Here is a 21,698-nt window from a genome sequence, read left to right on the forward strand (position 1 = left end):
GACTAACCAAAAGGAACCTACCAGTCACTTGATGGAATCAATGAATGGATTTTTGAATTTTTCTCTATCTAAAATGTATTGTTAGAAAAATTAGGTCCTCTTTTTTTCCAATTCTATCCTATTTTCACACTGGATCTTCTTTCAAAATGTTTCTTAAGGACACAAAGTATGTGCCATATTGCAGAGTAGGAAGCAAGAATATAGGATAAAAAGAAAAGGAGTACTAGTGGCACCTTAGAGCCCACTTCATCGGATGCATCTGATGAAGTGAGCTGTAGCTCACGAAAGCTTATGCTCAAATAAATTGGTTAGTCTCTAAGGTGCCACAAGTACTCCTTTTCTGTTTGCGAATACAGACTAACACGGCTGTTACTCTGAAACCTGTCAATATAGGATAAGAGACAGTTCTCATTGTTTCATTCAATAATTGAAAAACCTGTTACAATGAATGGACCAAATTACTATCATTGGGCCAGATTCTCTTTCCCTGACTATGTTACAATTTATATCGGAGGCTCAAAGAGAGGAAATCTCTGTAAGGATACCCTTGTGGTTTATGTGAAGGAGGATGGGGGATGGTGCTGTGAAAATGGTTGAGTCCTTCTACTGCATGGTACAGCTATATGTGGAGGCAACCCCCACATATGGATCTGGGGGGCATGACCCTCCAATCCTTGTTATGGAGTCATAGCCCTCTTTTCCAAAGGACAGGAGAACCATAGCTTAATATATTTAGCATGTTACCATTTAACACCCGCCCTCCCCCCCCAATTATTTTAAAGCTGTTTAAAACCTGATTAAAAAATTTTGGGGGAGGGGGAGGGAAGAAGTGAGAATAGACAGATAAGATACCCATTGTGATTCCAAAAAGTGTACTTAGCTACTACTTCAACTGTATTATAGTGCCACAGGCCTTCTACCACAGCTCCTCTTTTTGGAGTTGATAAAATGCTTCCAGCTTGAGTTCACTTAGAAGTTTCAAGATTTAACCTTGAAATACATAAAAATCATGGCAGGGAAATTTCAATAAAGGCACAAAATATGCCAGAATTGTCACCCAACTCATCCCATCACTAATCTCTGCAAATATAATCGCATTATACATTGGGAAGAGTGGGAAATCATGGAGAAATTCTCTCACACATATTTATATCAGGCAGGCTTACCCATTTCCTTCATATCTTTGCAAAATAATGATCATACAAGAGCTAACCACAGAAAAGATTTAATGAAGTCTAAGACTCTCTAGGGTACGTGTATTCCTGGAGCAAGTGAGCCAATGCACTCTGATGTTGCTCTCTTGACATTAAAAAAATACATCCTCTTCTCTTCTGCTTTCAACATCTCAGGCAATATTACACAGACTACCGTATGCTCTTCAGACTCTGAAAGAGAGGTGTGAAAATGAATAACAGGTGTGCTCTGATAGGAGGCAATGGTCAAATATTTCACACAAAACACAGATTAAGTCTACACAATTAAATTACAGCCATTCCAAAGATGTAGAAAGCACTTGTTTAAATGTAGCTTACAAGACAAGATGTGTGAATGGGGAAAACAGAGCAGAGATTTAACATTAATTATTTTGCTATGTCCAAATGCATGTATGCATGTGCGCACACAAACAGACACACACACACTGAACAAACATTCTAAATGTTATAGAAAATATATTAAAATATAAGCTACTGCATAAACGGACATAATGTATGGTACTTGACTACTTGGCAACTTGTGAAATTACAAAAATAACATTCGAATTGCATTTTGTTTCTTTGGTTATGTAAAATGTTTCACTGTAACAAAATGGTAATATGTATATGTCCCAGTTTTAAAGGATTAGTATTTTGAAAGTGAGTGTATTGCAGCACATGAATGTCTAGGGTGAGACTGTGAAAACTGTCTGTGGATTTGGATGTCCAAATCCCTTTTGAATGATAGATACATAGTAGTCTTTCTATTGTTAAGGTAATGATTTCCTTTCCGGTATAAGCCTGATTTTGATTCCCTCTTTAATGTCAAGAAATCTCAACCAATATGGATCACAGTTTTTATGTGCATTCATCTGTTTCAAGAGAAGTATGATTTATGGGGATGAGGGAAGCTCAGGGAAGATACTCATGACGTATAATAGTCTGAACACTGTTCTAACTCTCTTTGGAAGTTCACTTTTTAACATCTCTTCCAGATATCAAATTCCATATTTGTTTTATTTACCTGTCCTTAATAAAGACTTGTATCTGATTAATTTTTGAAAAGTTGGGTTATCTCCTGGATTTTGCACAACATAACATGATGTGATCATTTGATTATAAGCTATTCAAGACAGAAAATTTTTATGTATATTCTTGTAAGGTACCTAGGCATATTCACAAACAAAGATTGTTACAGAAAAGTTAAGATTTAGTACATTTTTACCAATGATCTAGAAGAAAACTTAAAATTGTAACTGATAAAGTTGTAGGTGACACAAAAAATGGGGGAGTGGTAAATAATGAAGAGGACAGTAATATAGAGGAGTGGTTCTCAAACTTTAGCAATCCGAGGACCCCCATTTTGATTTTAAAAATTTCACGGACCCCCAAGCCCCCTGCTCAGCTGCAGGCCCACCCCCCACTCCACCCGTCCCCCTCCTCTTCCCCACCTCTTTCCACCCCCTCCCCCGAGCGTGCCCCATCCTTGCTCCTCCCCCTCCCTCCCAGCACCTTCTGCACATTGGGGAACCAAGGGTACTCCAGGGGGTCTGCTGGCCCCACTGATCAACTCCTTCCCTCAACTCCTCTCCCTCCCTCCCAGTGCCTCCCAGAGACACTGGAAAGGAGCAGGAGGAGTTGATCAGCAGGGCCGGAGGACCCGGACATAATTCCAACCCTTCCCACAAACGTGCCTCCTCCTCCCTCTCAGCGCCTACTGCATGCTGCTGAACAGCTGTTGCCCAGCCTGCAGGAGGCACTGGGAGGGAGAGGGAGGAGTTGATCAGCAGGGCTGGCAGACCCCATGGAGTACCCTTGCGGAACCCCAGGGGTCTGCGGACCTCAGTTTGAGAAATGCCAATAAAGAACAATGTGGATCATCTGGTAAACTGGTTGCAGACAATATGCATTTTAGTATGGCTAAATGTAAATGTACACATATTGGAACAAAGAATATAGGCCATACTTACAGGGTGGCAGACTCTATCCTGGGAAGCAGTGACTCTGAAAAAGATTTAGGGGTCATGGTGAATAATCAGCCAAACATGAGCTTCCAGTTGAATGCTGTATCCAAAAGGACTAATGTGATCCTGGGATACATAAACAGGGGAATCTCAAGTAGGAGGAGAGAGCTTATTTTACATATCTATTTGGCACTGGTGCGACTGCTGCTGGCATACAATGTCCAGTTCTAGTAACCACAATTTAAGAAAGATGTTAAAAAAATGGAGAGTAGTCAGAGAAGAGTCACGAGAATGATTAAAGGATTACAAAACATCCTTATAGTAATAGACACAAAGACCTCAATCTATTTAGCTTAACAAAGAGAGGGCCAAGGGGTGACTTGATTACAGTCTCTAAGAACCCACATGGGTAATAAATATGGCATCATGGACTCTTCAATTTGCAGAGAAAGGTATAACACGATCCAATGGATGGAAGGTGAAGCTAGACAAATTCAGATTGGAAATAAGGTATAAATTTTTAACAGTGAGGGAATTAACCACTGGAACAATTTAGCAAGGATCATGGTGGATTCTCCATCACTGACAATTTGTAAATCAAGATTGGATGTTGTTTTCTAATGGATCTTCTCTAGGGATTATTTTGGGGGAGTTCTATAGCCTGTTTATACGGGAGGTCAGACTAGATGATCACGTTCCCTTCTGGCCTTGGAATTGATGGTTCTATGACTCTCTGAAAAATGCCATTAATATATTCATATATTAATATATAGGGTGTTCAGTTTTGGCCACCCTCTCTCAAAAAGATGTAGCAGAAATAGAAGAGCTTCAATTACTGGTAACAAAAAATGATTAGCAGCATGAAGGTCACTCCAGCCAGATTGAGAAACCGAAAAGATTGGGACTGTCTAGTTTAGAGAAAAGACCAAAAAAAAAAAAAAATAGGGGATATAACAGAGTGCCCCTACCTCAATTCAAAACATTCAGATTCAGCAGAAAACAAAATGCAATGTTTTGATTTTTTTGGTTTGAAATGATTTTTCTTTTAAAAGTTCCCTTTAAATTTATTTTTAAAATTTTGAAAAGGTTAACCAATGTTCAGAATCAGAAGAAAATATTTCAGTTTTGTCAAAACAAAACATTTGGTCTCTGAGGACAGTAATTTTTTTCAACTTTTTGAAGTTGCCAATGAACTGAAGAATCCTGTATTCTCCCAGCTCCAAGAACGGATCTACAAAAGCTAATTAAGGTGCTACTGTTCACCTTTTCTTATAAGACTAGAATGAGGACATAGTCAATAAAACTGAAAGGAACAAATTTAAAACTAATAAATGGAAACACTATTTTCTACACCAGGAATAATTAACCTCATTGAAGCTCACTGGCATATGTATCCTTGAGACCAAGTGATATTTTTAAAAAAGGTTGGTCATTTATGATGATGATGATGATGATGATAATCCACAGTTATATAAGAAAGAATCTAAATCCTCAGGACAAGAACCAAGCATAGGGGTTAGAAAGAAACTTCCACTATGGGCAAGTTGTTCCATAATTGTCCATTACCAGTTGTCTTGTATTTTCCTACTAAGCATCTGGTACAGGCCTCTCTCAGACATAAGAAACTGGAATGGGTAAGCCACAAGTCAGCTCTAACATAGTCATGCCAATTTTCTAATATTCAAAAACAATACTACCCTTTAAAAAAAAACCTCAAATACTGCTCATTTTAAAGAAAACTCAGAATGTTAAGAATATAAATGAACAGTTGAAAAAACTCAGATATTCTCTACTACCATATAAGCTTGCATTGCTATCTCCCCACTCAGAGTTGAAAATCAAGATTATAAAACAGAAAACTAGCTTCTCTCTTCACTATGGAACAGATACAATCACTCCACTTTTACATAAATTGAGAGGGAGAAAAAGAGATGGATTACAAATGCAGTGCATCAAGCTAGGAACTTCAGAGTGACATTCCCAGCTCTGCCACATTAGGTGAACCTTTAAGGAAATAGTTGACATCGACTGGTATCACTATCTTTTAGTTATATAATTCTTGTGTGCAGTATTTTGTTTTACTTGTTTTTAAACAGATATTTGGCATTTTTTTTTATTTTAAGTATTTGTGCTGATAGGAAAAATATGTTACAGACCTAACAATACCTTATAAAAATTTTATCTTGTTGAAATTGATATTGCATTGAGTAATTTTTGAGAGGATATTCCCTGTGGTGTTACATGAGGTGATGACTGGCATAGAATAATCTGGCAACAGCTCATCAATATAAAGTTTACAAGTAAGAGAAAGTAGATTGGAAAATTATGGTTTTGGAAGAATGGTTGATTACATACGTTATAAAACATATATGGTTAAATTATTTTAATTAATCAACTACTCATGTCATGTTTCTTAGGATCCCAGTTCATAAATTAAATAACAGAATTGAGAATTTTTATGACCAAAATCAAATTAAAAACAATAAATAATTACAGAAAACAATAAATATGGTTATATGACAGTGTTTACAAGGTTTAAAGGGAATGCATTTAACAAAAAATATGTTTTAAAAAAGCCTGAAGACATAATATATCAATAAATAATCTAAGTATTTTTTAAATCCTATACTAATATGGACAGGTGATTGTTATACCAGCATTTTACGATGGATCTTAAGTTACGGTTTTAGACACTCATGATCTCTGCTGTAAAACAGGAACCTATATATTTTGCAATTCTGAGGCCGTGGAATTTACCTCTTCCCTTAGAAAGGTGCTCCAGAATCTCAAATTTTGTGTGTGGTTTTTTTAAAATCAAATTTCTAATCCTTAGGGTTATGGCAATAACTTCAAAAGTATGGACCAGGTGTAACCTGGAACAGTGTCAGCTTCCTGAATGTGAAGGGATCCTAGTTTTAAGAGGTGTGAATGGACATATTTATCTCTCATTGGAGGTTTGTAGATTCCATTTTCCTGTACTCACAGAATTTGGCATTTTTCCAAGATACCACAAAATTGAGCATTTTTTGGAGAAAATCAGGCACCCAACATTCTGTTTTCTGTCTCCCTGCCTTGCTGGGGCCTGCCTGAATAAACTCAATGTTAAAAATATTTGTTTAACATCATTAATATTCACAGTTTTTGATAGACCCATCAATTGTCCACACAACAGTTTAGAAACATTTTTTTAAAACGATGCATTTAAAAATGCTATTTTAATAGAATACTTGCTCCAGGCAACAATATTCAAATTATGGCCTGAATCCTGCAGTCAGATCCATCTCGGCAGACCCTATGCATCCATACATACAGCCCAATTGAAGTAAGTGAGGTTTCTCACAAGTACCCCATATAGATTTGATTGCTGGATTGTGAACTAAATTTGTGACTCATAACTATTACAGGCATTTGTACAAATAAGGTGAACTCCACTTTCCGCACAGATCACGGGGTAATCCTCATTTTTCAAAGGTATCTTGAAAGCTGAGAGTGATTTTTTTCATTAATAATTTTAAAAAATCATTCTACTCATATTAATTACTTATAGACAGTTTTTATGGTAAGAACACAGATCTGTTAGGATACTTATAATAAATTGACTGAGTAACATTTTAAAATTGTCTACACAAAGATGATTAAATGAGGCAAACATTATTCAGAATAATCTCACAGCACCACCATGACATAAAAAATTAAGCTCCTAATCTAACTTGATATTATTGTCAGCTGTGGGGTGCACGATTTTTCCAGTTTTTAGCCTAAATCTGAGACAATCAGCAGATATGAAAAACACAGCATCTAATTTTCAGAAGGCACAAGAATATCTTGATATAATTATGCAGAGAAACACCTTGAGAATGCAAATGAACTTGAACTTCATTGTGTCTCAGCTTCAGCCTTCAGATGGAGGAGTAAGGAGTGAATGTTATCAGGGTAATGGCGTTATTACTCCTATGGTTTGAAATCTATGCCTTGTCTATTGGGCAGTATGGAATCCCTAGTGACATTGTTAGATCCTGTGATATGCTTACATTTTGTTATGTCCCAGGAGCTGCATCCTATGTAGCCCAGGAGTAACAGAGACCCTGAAGTAATCCATCAAGCTACTGATACCCTAAAGATTTAGCCAGGCGTGGCTTGCTGCTTGCACTGGGATCAAAAGAGGAGTGTACTGCAGTCCAATTAAAGCACACAACAATTAACCAGAAGTCTTTAGAAATAAAACTTCAAAAATAAATCATCAAAAATTAGAAAGAATACTGAGTGCAGCAGCTGCTATTATATACATTATTACTAAACCCTTTAGCGGTGAGAGTTTGTCAAGATGGCAATGAGATAGACGTGAATTACAGCATAACTTTAGTAAACATTTAAAGGTTAAAGGAATAGGACTTTATTTATATCACGGAATATATATGCATCCAAACCATCAAGGAACATCTTTTGTTACATATAGTTTTAATTGTTTAAAATGGTGAATTTTGAGGAAAGAAAATGAAGTGTATTTTTAAATCTATTCTGCTGCATTGTTTTGAACACAGTACTTTAAGCAATCCACATTCCATTATTCTCATTTTATAAGGTACTTAAAACACCAGAGCAGAAAGATTTTGTTTGCTGGGTTCCTGGTGGGATGGCCTATTAGTGAAAAATAAATCAGCCCACGTAAGAAGCCGCTTTTCATAAGAGTTTCAGAAGTGCTCAAGTCACAAGTATTGCAAAGCTGGCCAGAAGAACAGCTCATGTACAAGGACTTGCTTTGTCCAGCAGTGTACAACTCCACATTCTCTTTCTTTTTGCTTTCCCCTCTATTCACACAGTAAGTGGGGGATCATCCACATCCAGACTGGAGTACCCACATGCATACTTATGGATGGACAAGTTTAGTGACTCATCCTCTGATTAGCCCTGGTTATATTATTTTGAGTAAAAAAAATAATAGGTGTGGCAAGAAGCAATCCCCTCTCCTCCTCTTGGAACACAATTGGATTGTAAGGGTTTATATTTTCTTTTTAATCTTGGAGCCATGCTTGGCAGCCCTTCTTCATAATTCTAAACTAACAGTTCCATATCTGGGGGTTTCTATTTATGCCACCTACTGTGTTTCCTCTTTCAGAAAGAAAAGGCCCATACATAGAACTGGCCAAATACTTCAAAACCCGTGTCCAAGAGCATCCATTCAGATTTCAAATGGCTGTTCATTTCAACCATTTTCAAGCCCTTTAGCATTCACTATTAGCGAACATTCAGATGAAAGGATTTTGTTCATGCTGAAGGTTGGGGAAGGGATGTTCTTTACACAAATATTCACTTTGCATGCTAAATGGAATATTCTGTGCTGAAAATCTTCATAAAACATAACAATACTGGTATTCTATACTGAGTCCTAGCAAAGTAAAAGGAGCAGATTCTTCTGGTGTAAATCCAGCATATCTCCAATGCAGCCAACGTAAATACTCCAGAGATGTACAACATAACTGAGTTCCAGATCTGTCACAGAAATTGTGCTCTTGAGAAAGGATCACTGCATAGCAATGAAGTTAACTTTCTGTGACTGCAGAAGGAGTATTTCCCTACGTGTATTTCTACATGCGCAGCAGGCCTGTGGAATATCAGTGTATCACTAATTTTGGTTTTATTAGACTTTTAAGCACATGTTGTGTGGGGCGTTCTGTGATACTCCCTCAGGATTACCCAGGGTTCTGGGGCATCATGAGAAAGCTTTGTCTGTGCCTGCCAGGGGTCAGTTCCCTAACTCTACTGGCAACACAAGCACTCCCATCTAGGGATCACAGGCCCTGCTGTTTCTCTACAGATTAGCAATAGGCACACTCCAACCCCCCATGTCCTCTGAGCACCTCGCTAAAAAATCCAGCTGCTGGCCTACCAGATGCTCACAATATTCACAGATTTGCTGCTTCCAAAGAAACTGTACCCTTCAGCTTACTAGCTTCAGCTCATATCAGCACTCTGCTTAACACATAGCACTTAGATACATTCAGAGTGAAATCAAGTAGAAATGTATTTAATTGCCAGCACAGATATTCAGACTAAATAGCAAGGAGAAGTATTGGAAACAAATGGTTATATACACAATAAAATCATAACATATTCTAGAACCTAGACTTAATTAACTAGATACTCTCATGTCTATTAGGGTATTGCTCACTTGCAGTTCTTTACAGCCAGGCTTGGCTGTGATTCGCTTTTCAGAGACAGACGTGCTGTCAGCTTGTCACGTATGTGAAGGACCATGTGTGTTCCTTTGCTTCCTAAGATATACAAGTCCCATCCTTTGTCTTCATTCACAAACAGAAAGAAAAGGAGGACTTGTGGCACCTTAGAGACTAACACATTTATTTGAGCATAAGCTTTCGTGGGCTACAGCTCACTTCATATTCGATGAAGTGAGCTGTAGCCCACGAAAGCTTATGCTCAAATAAATGTGTTAGTCTCTAAGGTGCCACAAGTACTCCTTTTCTTTTTGCGAATACAGACTAACACGGCTGCTACTCTGAAACCATTCATAAACAGGACACCCCTGTCCTTACTGCTGTTTTGTTTCTTCCCATAGATTTTCTCTCTTGTAGATTTCACAGCCTTTTGACTGGTACCTATCTCAATATGCAAGTAGGCTTCCACTGTGAGGCATACAATACACATATGACCATACCAGGAGATAAGCATCTGTTATCTCCTACTAGAAAGGAACATTTCTGAGGGATGTCACCTGCCGGTGCCGAACCTTAACTTCAAGACCTTAACATAATTTTCAGTATAGATGCATAACTCTTTAAATATTATCTGTGCATACATTTTGCAATGATTATGAGGACAAGCAGGCTATTGACTCTTAGTAGAGATCTTAAATGCCAGCCTTTGGCAAACTATTATGCATATATCTGCCTATGGGGATTGCTATAAAACCCTATACACCCTCTGTTTTCTGCCAGTTGGCATCAAGAGGTTATTGGGTCACACTGATTATGATGAACCTTGTAAAATGTAAACATATGTAAAATGAGAGAAATGTGATTTATTTTGGGGATATAAAGTTTCAAATTTTACAGATCTCAATGCAAATGATGAAAGGATCACTTTTATTCCTAGGATAGATCATATTTTTTCCAATGTACAGTGTGCATCCTTAAATCAATTGATAAAATGCTCAAAAATATAATTATGTTGTTCAGAGTGCTAAGCAATCATTACCAGTTTTAATGCTTTGAAACTGTATCATGCCTCAGGCAAATACTCTCTGTGTTCATGAATATTGGAAAGAGCCAGTCATAAAACTATAATCTGAACATAAACATCTTTCAAGCTGCCTGTAGTCGTGGGGTTTTACTAGCAGTCACACATTTTAATCTGTGTACTGCTGTGTTTATTTGCCTCCCTCCAACTTTTTGTCTATCTACATGGTATTTCTCCCTGCTGTCCGTCTACCAACCCATTACTTCCTAATTAATAAAGGTTACTGTTGAGGACAGAGAAATGACGAGGATGCCCACTGTTCAATGTCATTCATTCTCAGTGAAATAACTACAGAGTAGATTGTGTCATGCTCTTGCCAGTGACCCTTAAAGGGTCCAGGGCACAAAAAACCTCCATCTTTGTTACTCTGTGCAAGAGTCATGGACAGTTGCAGCTCTTGTGCTTTTCTGAGTGCCAGTCACAGCACCCAAACACAACTCTAATACTATCTTCAGCATTAAGCAGAGGACTAGTAGAGGGCAGGAAAAAAGGATCTCTATCACTGGAGCAAGCATAAAATTTTGGCCTTTCAAGATAATACATGGCAAAGAAACATCCGAGGTGCACGTGTCCTACACAGGGAGAAAGAAGGCCTTTTACCCAGAGAAAGTCTCCACATGAGTGCTGAGCAAAATAAAGGAGAGAGCGGGAGCCCAGTCAGGTGGTATGGCTATGAACACTGTGATAACTGTTCCAGCCAGTTTCTGAGACTCCCAGGCCACCAGAAACACAGGAGTAATTGCTGGACTCAACATACTGCAATCCTTTGAACAAGTATCTGCATCTCTCACCCACTGCTTAGAAAACCCTTGGGGGTTGGGGGTAGGGGGGGAAGGGGACAAGGACTCCCTAGACATCTTTGTCCTGAGTGTGTAAGTGGAGTAATAGTAGTCGTCTTTAAAGTTAAGGCCATTGCCGCAGTTGACAATCTAGGAGGGGAAGATTTTGATGATCAGATGGTAGAATTCTTGGTACAAGAATTTTAAAAAGGAGCATCAGATGGATTTGACACAAGCTAAGAAGCAGAGTAGTAGTGTGGTAAGGGAGGGGTGGGAGTCTCCATGACTATCAGGTTGGTCCTAGAGGGGATCCAGTGTTTTCACGGACAGCACCTCGCGGAGATGCTGGCCCAAATTCTGATAACCACCCACCCATACCTAGCCCCTAAGCCTATTTTTAAAAGGTTTTTCTGTCCCCCCCCCTTTCTTCTTGTATGACTCATAGCCATAGTCACTCAGGCCTGATTTACACTAGGAAATTCAGTTGGTATAACTATGTCGCTCAGAGAAGTGAAAAATCCACACTCCTGAATGACACAGTGAAACCTCTCTAACCTCCAGTGTAAACAGTGCTACCACCTCTCGGAGAGATGGAGAATCCCTCCTGTTGGCCCATATAGTGTTACACAGAAGCCCTGTGCCGCTGCAAAGTTTTAAGTGTAGACAAGCCCTCAGAGTGAGGGAAACTCCCTCTTTTCTTAGTTTTCCAAGTCTGACGTTTTCTTTTCTGTTTCACTGTCTGTCCATTAACTGTAATGGCTCACCATTGTCTCTTCCTAGCTGGAGAACAGATGGGTACTTGAATGTATTTTTGTGTACACAACTAGTTTGGGAGCAGCCCCTCCCTGGTGTGAGCTGTACTTTAAATAGTAGAACAGGTCAGGAGAATAGTATTCTATATACATAAATTCATTACCCCCATCTGTATACATATCTTATAATGACCATTGAGTTCAGAACATTACAAGCTATCATAAAAGAGACATACTTGACATATTTTTATACACAGTAATATTGATTACAACTAATTGATTTAATTGTTTATTCTTTGGGGTTCATACCCCTTGATCTCCCCTTGGGATATTTGGACCCTGATTGTCACCTCCACCCCCCCAACCCCCTTGTGAATTTGATCCTGGAGTTCCTGTATTTTCAGAATTAGGACTACACCATTGACAAGAACGCTATATAGAGCCTGAAAGGAGCCTGTGAAATTGAATCCGTCCTTCAATGCCAGCAGTGGGCTAGATTGTATACATGAAGGAAAAGACATCTGCATGACCATCACCAGGAATCACTTTGAAAGACTGTCTTTAAACAGACTTGTACATTCTTAATTGCCTGCAGAGGGCATTGCAGGATGCAAACATACACAACATTGAGATGCATAGTATACTTCTCCGTGGAAGCTGCACATTCATTCAAGGTCTAAAATCTTTTACAAGATGCCTTCAATAAACATCTGGTAAATAAATTGGTGAACTAAAAACATGTAGTGTCATATCAATCAGTAATATTCTGGCCATGGATCGAAATTAATTCTACTCTCTTAAAAGGTTGAACAATGGCCTCACTCCTCCATCCACCAGAGAGACCAATGTATGACTGTAAGAAAAATCATAGAACCTCTCTGTTCCTAAGCCCTGGTCTACACTACAGGGTTAGGTCAAATTTAGCCACGTTAGGTCAATTTTAAAATGGATGCGTCCACACAACCAACCCCGTTCCATCGACTTAAAGAGCTCTTAAAATTGACTTCAGTACTCCTCCCCGGCAAGGGGACTAGCTCTAAAATCGACCTTGCTGGGTTGAATTTGGGGTAGTGCAGACACAAATTGACAGTATTGGCCTCCGGGAGCTATCCCAGAGTGCTCCAATGTGACCGCTCTGGATAGCGCTTTCAACTCCGATGCACTAGCCAGGTACACAGGAAAAGGTACTTTTGGGAACTTTTGAATTTCATTTCCTGTTTGGTCAGCGTGGCGAGCTCAGCAGCACAGGTGACCATGCAGTCCCAGAATCGCAAATGAGCTCCAGCATGGACTGAAAGGGAGACGCTGGATCTGATTGCTGTATGGGGAGAAGAATCTGTGCAGGCCGAACTCCGATCAAAAAGAAGAAATGCTAATATATATGCCAAAATCGCACAGGGCATGGTGGAGAGAGGCTACAACAGGGACACACAGCAGTGCTGCGTGACAGTTAAGGAGCTCAGGCAAGCCTACCAAAAGACAAAGGAGGCAAACGGTCACTCCGGGTCAGAGCCCCATACATGCCGCTTCTATGATCAGCTGCATGGCATTCTAGGGGGGACCCTACCACTACCCCACCACTGTCCGTGGACACCTGCAAGGGGGGAGTCTCACGCAACAGGGAGGAGGATTTTGTGGATGAGGAAGAGGAGGAGGAGGAGGAGAATGAGCATCAGGCAAGCAGTGAATCTGTTCTCCTCAGCAGCCAGGACCTTTTCATCACCCTGGACCCAATACCCTCCCAAGGCAGGATCCCCGACCCTGAAGCCGGAGAAGGCAGCTCTGGTGAGTGCACATTTGTAACTACAGTACAGGGTTTAAAAGCAGTAGTGTTTAATGTTTGATTTAACCCATTCATGCTGGGCTGTTTGCGCTTGGCTAAAAGGGATCATCCCAGAGAATAGCCAAGCGGCTGGGGAGGGGCGAGGTGTGTGCTGCACATCCACCCAAAAAACACAGCCCCTCCTTTTAAATGTGAAACCCAACCCATTGCTTGCTATGGGAAAGGATGGCGCTGCAGTTTGAAACCATTCCCACAAGTTATGAGTAAGAAGCCAACGCCACATACCCTGTGCCTTACCATGGCTGCCTGGAAACCAAATTCTGTTGCCCAGCCATGTGTGATGTGTCACCATATCTGCAGGTGCTCAATATAAAAGGCAAAATGTGACCTTGTACTTAAAGAACATGTGCTGTCTGCTATGAATTGCTTGATTCACTGTGAAAGAGTATCCCTTTTGTTCTCAGAAATGTATCATCTTAAATTTTACTCTCCCTTTTTATCTCCCACACCAGGTACAAATGTTTCTATGCTCCCCTTATCATCTCTGTCCCTGAGGTTATCGCAGATTAGAAGGAGGAAAAAAAAATGCACACGCGATGACATGTTTTGTGAGCTCATGCAGTCCTCCCGCTCTGACAGGGCACAGCTTATTGCTTGGAGGCATTCAGTGTTAGAGGCCAGAAAAACATTAAGTGAGCGCGAAGAGGAGAGGCAGGAGTGCGAAGAGCGGAGGCAGGAGGTGATGCTGAGACTAATGGGGGAGCAAACGGACATGATGAAGCATCTGGTGGAGCTGCAGGAAAGCCAACAGGAGCACAGACCCCTTCTGCATCCATTATATAACCGCCTGACCTCCTCCCCAAGTTCCATATACTCCTCACCCAGATGCCCAAGAACATGGGGGGGGGGCAGGGAGGAGGCTCCGGGCACCCAGTCACTGCACTCAAGAGGATGGCCCAAGCAACAGAAGGCTGTCATTCAAACAGTTTGATTTGTAGTGTGGCTACACAAAGCAATGTGGCCTTGTCCTTCCATCCTCCCCCACTCCACCCCACCCTGGCTACCTTGTCAGTTATCTCACTTTTTTTAATTAATAAAGAAAGAATGCATGGTTTTAAAACAATAGTTACTTTATTTAAAAGGGGAGAGGGAAGGTGGTTTGGGTACAAGGAATTAAAATCAACCAAGGGAGGCGGGTTTGCATCAAGGAGAAACACACACAATGGTCACACTGTAGCCTGGCCAGTCATGAAACTGGTTTTCAAAGCCACTCTGATGCACAGCACGCCTAGCTGTGCTCTTCTAATCGCCCTGGTGTCTGGCTGCTCAAAATCGGATGCCAGGCGATTTGCCTCAACCTCCCACCCCGCCACAAACATCTCCCCCTTACTCTCACAGATATTATGGAGCACACAGCAAGCAGCAATAACAATGGGAGTGTTGGTTGCGCTGAGGTCTGAGGTAGTCAGCAAACAGCACCAGTGAGCATTTAAACATCAAGGCACATTCTACCACCATTCTGCACTTGCTCAGCCTATAGTTGAACTGCTCCTTACTACTATCCAGGCTGCCTGTGTAAGGCTTCATGAGCCAGGGGAGCAAGGGGTCCCCAAGGATAACTGTAGGCATTTCAACATCCCCAATGGTAATTTTGCTGTCTGGGAAGTAAGTCCCTTCTTGCAGCTGCTCAAACAGCCCGGAGTTCCCAAATATGCAAGCGTCATGCACCTTTCCCGGCCATCCCACCTTGATGTTGGTGAAACATCCCTTGTGATCCACCAGTGCTTGCAGCACCATTGAGAAGTACCCCTTGGGGTTCATGTAATGGTTGACAAAGTGCTCCAGTGCCAAGATGGGGATATGCATTCCATCTATCGCCCCATCACAGATAGAGAATCCCATTGCAGCAAAGTCATCCACTATGACCTGCACATTTCCCAGGGTAACTACCCTTGATAACAGAACGTCATTGATTGCATTGGTTACTCGGATCACAGCAGCCCCCACAGTAGACTTGCCCACTCCAGATTGATTTCTGACTGTCAGGCGTTGCAAGCTTCCACAGGGCTATTGCCACTCACTTCTCAACTGTCAGGGCAGCTCTCATCTTGGTATTCCTGCGCTTCAGGGTGGGGGAAAGCAACTCACAGAGTTCTAGGAAAGTGGCCTTACACATGCGAAAGTTTTGCAGCCACTGTGAATCATCCCATACCTGCAACACTATGCGGTCCCACCAGTCTGTGCTTGTTTTCCTGGCCCAGAATCGGCATTCCACTGTATCAACCAGCCTGTGATGTCCCAATTGCCACAACCCGTGCTTTCAGGAACGTCTGTGTCCATGTCCTCATCAAAATCCAACTCGTGCTGGTGTCTCTTAGCCCAGTTCTACATATACTCCAGGATAATGTGTGAGGTGTTTATAATGCTCACAACAGCAGCGGTGATGGTGAGCTGAGCAGGCTCCATGCTTGCTGTGGTATGGAGTCTGCAGGAGAGCAGAGTTGCAGCGGAAGCGATGGGTGACGATGGTTCGGAGACCTACTGCACCGTCTGCTGACAGCAGCACCCATGACACAACAGCCGCAGTGACGGTGAGCTAAGCTGAGTGGGCTCAATGCTTGCTGTGGTATGGTGTCTGCATGGAAAAAAGGCGTGAAATGATTGTCTGCCATTGCTTTCGCAGAGGGAGGGGCAACTGACGAATGTACCAAAAACCACCTGCAACAATGTTTTTGCCCCATCAGGCATTGGGAGCTTAACCCAGAATTCCAATGGGCAGTGGAGACTGCAGGAACTGTGGGATAGCTATCCACAGTGCACTGCTCCATAAGTCAATGCTAGCCATGGTAGTGAGGACACACTCCACCGAATTAATGCACTTAGTGTGGACATACGCAATCGACTGTACAAAATCTATTTCTAAAAATCGACTTCTAAAAAATCGATCTAATTTCGTGGCGTACACATACGAGACATAAGTTTACCTACCTGTAAAATGGAAACAATATGATACCTCTATACAAAGCAGGAAAGTATTAAACGATGGTTAATTAATATTGGAAAAGTGATTGGTGAGCCTCACATGAAAGGTTATATATCAACCAAAAAGTAGCTCTGACATGATATGTCATTTTTCACTTAGCATCAGCAGTATCAACTTCAGTAATCATTTAAGCTTGAAGAAACAGATAAACTCATTCTCAGATTCTTTTGTATTTAAACATAGTCAGACGAGAAAAGGACAATAAAGTGTTGAAATACAGCAGAGGTGACGTCATAGAACAAGTAAAATCTTATGTGTACCTATGAAGCTAGATCAGTGCTGACAATTCCATCAAGGATGAGATTAACAAGTGATGTGCTTTAGCTACAAATGCTGCACAGAAGTTGATGAAATTATGGACTGATAAAAGCATTATGTTTGGCACCAAAGTGAAAATGTATCAGACTAGTATACTAATAGTATTCCTCCATGGTCCGGAAGCAGCTGCATTAAATGAAACAGACATCAGAGGGCTGGAGGCAGCGTAGAAGAGTTCTTTGGAAGGCGGAAAGTGTAAACTGGAATGATTTTAAGATAAATGAAGATGTTCAAAGGAGAGTGGGATGTGAAATCAGGGAACGTGATTGTCTGCAATTGAACAGATTATGATGATGGGGTCACTGCGAAGACAAACATGATAGCATGCCAAAGAAAATAATGCAAATACAGAGTCAAAACAGACCTAGAGGCTGATCACAGACTAAATGGTGGGACATGGTAGGTAGGCACATTGGCCAGGCTAGACTTATAGGAGGAACAAGTCATGGACAGTAATGAATGGGTGACACTGTACTTCTCCCCATGTCTGTAAGGATTCTTTGAGATGACATGAGGAAGAAAAAGGCATATGTATGCTTTTTAAACTGCCTTAGCTGCTGTATTATTATTTATGATTTGTATTATCATAGTGCCTAGGAGCCCTAGTTATGGACCAGAACCGCACTGTGTTAGGCTCTGTACAAATAGAATAAAAAAAGACAGTCCCTTCCCTAAAGTGCTTACAGCTTAAGTAAAATGCTTACAATCTAAGTAGAGTATACTAATTTATCACTAAAGGAATATTTTAGCAAAAATCTATTTGTAAATGTCACAAGCCCATAGAGTTCTTTCAGGGCTTCAGTTTCCCATGCAGCTCTGAAAACAGACTTCTTTTGAGTAAATCAGGCCACCAGTTAAGTGGAAGAATGAATGATTCAATATAATTCAGCAGTCTGGGCAGATAACTGCTTCACTCAAATGTAAATATATATACAAATAACTAAGTATGATATTTTAGAGGTGGACAGAAGGGTGAGGAAAGAGGAGAGTCTCTCAATCCACATTTAGATCTCACCCCTCCCACAGGGAAAACAGAATTGCCTCTTCCACTGCATTTTAACAACCCCGTCCCCCACAAACACACACACCTGACCCTGCCCCAAACCTTGGACCAGGAGACCCTCTGTGGGTTTGGAATTCTGGTCATAAGTTGGGGTGGAGGAGCATTGCTGCCCTCCCCCACCTTCCAGGGCCCTAACATACAAAATTATTATTTTATTGGAAAATAACAGCCTCAAACTGCTTAACCTTTTTTCTCCTCTATGTAATGGACACTCCCTTTATTGAGGAACCAGCACAACAACTAGTGTAGAAGTCCTGGTGCTGCAGCTAAATGGAACCCTGCTGCTAGTGAAATGGGGAAATCCACCAGAAACCCTGGTGCTGGCACAGAGCCCCCATGCAGAAGACCCTGTTCCCCCAGAGATACACAGGCAAAACCCCATAATTCTTATGGAGAGTAAGGTGAGGGTGATGTCAAACTCTGCCTCTTGCATTCCCCCAATAGAAACATTACAAGGAAATTCTAGCAGGAGAACCTCATGGAAATTTCCTCTCCTTATGTTCCCTCCCCAAGGTCTCTCTCTGCAGCAACCAATCCAAATTCCATCTCATCCTGTGTTTAAAGAAGATGACTAATTTCACTTACTTTCAGTATGGAATATATTAATGCTTTGGTGTAAACAAAATCACTTTATAAAGCAAGTATCTGAACTCTGTCAACTGTGTGAATTTCAGATGAACAATGAACATCATTCCATTAGCCACAGTATCTCTAATTATTACTCAAGGACTGTCTTTCTTCCACCTCCCCTCGAATGAGTTTCTTTGAATGTGAGGGGCAACTATGCCAAAGAGACTCACCTATGTTAAATTCAAGGATCAGACACAGCACAAAACACTCACTGAGATTTATGGGATCATCAATGATTTGTAATAAATATATAGATAGTTTATATTCCACACATGAAAACCCTCATTGAACTTGGACAAGCTCAGTAGTTTCATCTGACCAGTGAAATGTGACATATTGATACTTAATATTTTGATTCAGCACCTCAGAAAAATGTAAGCTGATCTTGGTATGCCACTTATGCCGCTTATGGAACTATTTATTTCTTAAAAGAATATATAGATTCATTTTATATCATGCTTTGTATACTCCCCAGCACTACAAAGTGCTTCATGAATCAAAAACTGATAATTCAGTGAATGTGCACAAATGCCTCAGCTATTAAATTTGTAGCCTTGGATATCAGAACTTTCTTTGGGTGAACTAGATCAGAAAAAATAACCATTGTCTGTTTTTCCCCCCGTACATGAAAAACTGAATTATACTGAATCTGAAATCAGATTCAAGGAAACAGCACAACAGGAAAGAACAAAAGTAAAGTTTCCATGAGGTTGCAAAGGGAGTTTCTGCTCTGTGACATGCTATATCAATTCTAACTCACAGAATGCCAGCTGCCTCTCAGAAAGGAGATTCATAGAAATGGAGCTGTAAAGTAATAACAACCAGCAGCTACATTTAGCATGCTGGTATCTGAACTTCTGGTCATTGTATATGCACAATTTTTTTTGGAGATTTGCTTTTTTTCATCAAAGGTTCCTTCCTTATTTCCCCTTCTCTTCTCTCTCTCTCTCTCTCTCTCTTTTTTTTTTAAACCTTCACCCTTCCCATTTCCCTCATCACGTCTTACCTTGTTTCATGCAGAAGCCAAGAGTTCTGTTGTCCTTTCCAATCTGGTATCCTCTTTCTGAGGCAACCAAAGGGCTATTCCTTTCCCCAAATCAGTCTTCAGGAGACAGCCAGTTGGCCAATTGATTCTTCCGCCTTTTGACTGTGGCCAGCTGTCCTGCTCCTCCATCCTTATCTGGGGGCAGGGTAGCAGGCCCACTTTTGCCAAAATTCCCAGTGCAGATGGAGTTAAAAAAGCTTTGCTGGGACCTGCTGCTGTTCCTGCTTAATATGCCCTATGGCTGAAAAACCACAAAGCGCAATAGGCTATTTGGCAATATTTAATCTTGTGGTGTTTCAGTCTCAGCTTACTTTGAGGCCCAAATTTTCAGTGGATTTCCAACGGGTGTGCACACCAAATTTGCATATGCAAGTGCATCAACTAAATGCAAAATCTGTACTTGGGAGTGAATACTGAAAACAATAAAAATATATTAATCACATTTAATCGTAGCTTCATGTTCACAGCATCTCCATTGCTAGACTTTTACAAAATGAGAGACAGACATGGGTTTTTTAAAATGATTATTGAAACAATGTACTTCAAATGTCAGGTGGAGGGGGAGGATGTGTGTCAGACAGAGAAGCTGGCAAATCTCTCTGCAAAAGGACATGTATTCCATCTGTTTCATCTGTTCTGGGAGGACATGGTGTTCTGATGCTTTCAAAGCTGCTTCTTGGCTGGACAGCATAGGACTGTCTTTTCAGGCTGCATGTCACACACCTCATCCCTGTGCCAGATTACAATAACAAATGCTATTTATATGTGTAAATGCTCAGCACTCTCTTCCCAAGCAAATGGCATTCTGTAGAGGTGGATTAGAAACTTGACTAGAAAAAAAAATCCTCACTTTCCCTTCTTTGCTTTAAGATTGTATATAGATTTTAATTCTTTGGTTATTGTATGCTTTTTAAAAATAGGTGTGTGTGAATGTGCTTTACATAAGAAGGTCATGTTTATTATGTTAATGCTTTCAAACTATTAAGACTGGATCCTCCAATCCTGCATCCTATGTGCTCATTGAATTTATTGGGAGTTTTGAGTATGTAAAGAAATTAAGGATTTGGATACTAAAGGATAAACATAAAGAGTTTTATGTTTTAAGGCTCAAGCCTCAAAATTTAGATCTGAACTCTGGTTTTGAATACCTGGTTTTGAATGTTTGTAAAATTCAGATTTGGCTCTGAGTTTAGCTTTCAAAGGTCTCAAGAATTTGAAGGTGCTCATAGAAAGAGTTTTGACTCTGATCCATTGTAACAGGACACGCTAGTTCTTTGAATAGATTCTAGATCAAGATCTCACCTGTGCTTTGGTGTAGGCCACACGAATGCTGGGAAAAACCAGAAGGACCATTGATTATAGGCTACAGCAAGGAGTACTATGAAATGGGGTGAGGATATTGTTATATTTGGACCCAACAGAGACAGACAGAGATACAAAGGGAGCTGATAGAAACAGATGCCTGCGTACAATGGTAGCTTTATTGTTCAGCCTGCGAAACTGAAAGTAATATCAAAGTGAGGCTTTGCACAGGGGAGGGAGGAGTGCTCAAACACTTAAAGGGACAGTACATCACATTTCTCCACCCTACTTTAGAAAACTTCCAAAATATATAAACATATTATCATATGGCTTCCATGAAACACTTTATAACAAAACAAAGTTGCATGTAGACTACTGCAGACTCTCAACTTGCAAGTGATTTTTCTACCCTTGGAATAGCAACTCACTAGCTAAATGTCTTTTAAAACTTTTTAAACTTTTAAAACTTTTAGCAAAGTTTCTTCCACCAAATAATCAAAATTAGGAGTTGTATCAGAAGGAGGTTTGATCAGAGGAAAAGAAAGTCCTACTAGAACATCTCTGATCTCCAG

At 40.5% G+C, this 21,698-nt stretch overlaps 1 long non-coding RNA gene across 1 annotated transcript; it reads right to left on the reverse strand.

Moving 5' to 3' along the window:
* Positions 1-1,257: 1,257 nt before the first annotated feature.
* Positions 1,258-20,421, reverse strand: LOC141981541 (uncharacterized). The gene is made up of 3 exons (XR_012637817.1): positions 19,786-20,421; positions 3,164-3,197; positions 1,258-1,385 (listed from the first exon to the last, which is right to left on the reverse strand). It is a non-coding gene; the product is annotated as an uncharacterized LOC141981541 (long non-coding RNA).
* Between the last annotated feature and the right edge of the window lie 1,277 nt (positions 20,422-21,698).

The sequence above is a fragment of the Natator depressus genome, chromosome 2 (genome assembly GCF_965152275.1).
Source record: "Natator depressus isolate rNatDep1 chromosome 2, rNatDep2.hap1, whole genome shotgun sequence".
NCBI lineage: Eukaryota > Metazoa > Chordata > Testudines > Cheloniidae > Natator > Natator depressus.